The following is a 2,751-nucleotide window of genomic DNA, read 5'->3' as shown; positions in this document are numbered from 1 at the left end:
TGATTTTGAAATAATATATATATATATATATATATATATATATATATATATATATATATATATACATATATATATATATATATATATATATATATATATATATGTATATATATATATATTTATATATATATATATACATATATATATATATATATATATATATATATATATATATATACATATATATATATATATATATATATATATATATATATATATATATATATATATATATATATATATGTATATATACATATATATATTTATTTATATATATATATATATATTTATATATATATATACATATATATATATATATATATATATATATATATATATATATATAATATATATATATATATATATATATATATATATATATATATGTATATATAAATAAATATACATATATATATATATATTATATATATATATATATATATATATATATATATATATATATATATATATATATATATATATATATATATATATATATGTATATATATATATATATATATGAACAATTAAAATTGTTCATATATATAAAACAATTAAAATTGTATTATATAGATTATGAAGAATATTGTATTTTTGTTGTGATAAATATATCTTTATATTCTTTAAAATAGTTTATAACTATCATAAGTTAATCTTGTGAGGTGTATTAGTTTAACGCATTATTTCAAAAACTATACTTTTTAAAAAAAGTAGAAAAAAGGTTAAATTGGAATTACTTATATGTAGTCATCGAGTACCCTAGACGTGTAGTACACCTAAACAAGTCAGTTCACTTTGTTCCTTTTTCCTTATAAGTGTAAGATTACATTTAGGTTTTGGTTTGGATTTTTAGTAAACAATCAACATTGAATACGCCACAGTTTCTGTTATAATAACTGCAGACGTTTTGGGATTAAGTATAGCCTAATATAAGTAAGCAACAAATACTGCACAATAATTAAAAATATTTCGTGACGTTAGAATAATACGGTTCTATTTCCCTTTTAAATTGTTGAGAGAATATAACTTTCGGTTTTTAATTATTTAAATGTTTTGCAGTTGTTGTTTATATTGATTATATGCCTTTTTTTGTTTTGAAAATAATCCTTTAATATCATTAATTTTCAAAGTTGTTTGTTTATAAACTAATTATTTGATTACTAAAACTACTTAAAAAAACTGTTAAAAAAAACACAAGAAAAAACAAAACATCAAAAACAAAAAATAACAATAACTAATTGTTAATTCAAACTTAATAAATAAAGTATAAATCAACAAAAACAAACAAATTTTTAAATTATATAAATAATAAAAATAAGGTATATATTAAAGTTATATAATTATGAACATAAGAATAATTTAGTAAATAAAAACCAAAAATCAAATAATAAAAAATAAGAGATAAAACTATATAATTCTCACCTTAGTATATGGTACTTTGTCTTATACTAATCTATATTACTTAATAAATAATAAATTATGTGTATTCTGAACAATTAATTGGACAAATTTGTTTTTTGAATCTTTTAATTTAACGAATTTTACAAACTTTGCTTTTAATTTTAAAAACTTAAGAAAGTATACTTTCTAGACTCTCCCTTTTGTATATATACAAAAGGGAGAGCCCTAACGATGAATAACAATGAATAACATTCTAACGATGAATAACAACAATGGTTAAGCACTTAATTGAAAACATCTAATAAGAAAACAGATAAAACTTCCTTCATTGGAGAGTAATTTTTTACTGATTAATATATATTATTGTATAAAATCATGTTAAAAATTACAAAAAAGTCTCCAATACTTAATAATTACTATAATAATTTAATTTATATTGTACATATCTTAAATTATATACAATTTATATTATACTTCTTATATAATAATTTATATAACATATCTAAAAGATAATTTATTTTATATATAGTTTTGTATAATTATTTTAGACATATAACTTTGAAATAAAAAGATAATAATAATTATTTTTATGTTTTTCATCGTTGTCATTGTTTACTTAGTATTAGTTAATGTACTATTTGTAAACAACTTAACCCTCGAATACCCTCTCCCTCTAAGTACGCTTACGAACAAAAAATGGATGACTTAGCGCCAAACCAGCCTATACAACGAATATGTTGAAATGGGATAATTTGACAAAAGACACTAAACCGAATCTTTAACAAAAGCGAACCGAATCTTTAACAAAAACCGAATCGAATAACAAAACCGAATAACAAAAACCGAATCGAATAACAAAAACCGAATCGAATAACAAAAACCGAATCGAATAACAAAAACCGAATCGAATAACAAAAACCGAATCGAATAACAAAAACCGAATCGAATAACGAAACCGAATAACAAAAACCGAACCGAATCTTTAACAAAAGACACTAAACCGAAAAAATTAAATGTTATTGCAGTTCAGTGCACTTTAAAATTTTAATCATAGTATTTTGGTGTTTGCAAAGAAACACTACATAAGTCATTTTTTAATATAAACTAATTTTTTTCAACTTTGTTGTATAGGCTGGTTTGGCGCTTAACCATCCAAATGTTTATTTACAAAATTAAAATTAAATTCCCAAACAAATCTGGAAATTTTTAGTAGATCCTTCAACAATTTTTAGTGCTATGGCTTAAGATACGAAATCGCGTGGTGTCACGAGGAGACTCTTAACAACACGATGGAGCTCACGTGTTCAATAATGTTCCGTAATTCTGTAAAATGATAAAAAGGACTTAAGT

Source organism: Hydra vulgaris, chromosome 15 (assembly GCF_038396675.1).
Source record: "Hydra vulgaris chromosome 15, alternate assembly HydraT2T_AEP".
In the NCBI taxonomy this organism is placed as follows: Eukaryota; Metazoa; Cnidaria; class Hydrozoa; order Anthoathecata; family Hydridae; genus Hydra; species Hydra vulgaris.
The sequence above is the reverse complement of the archived record's forward strand: the minus strand, read 5'-3'. Positions refer to the sequence as shown.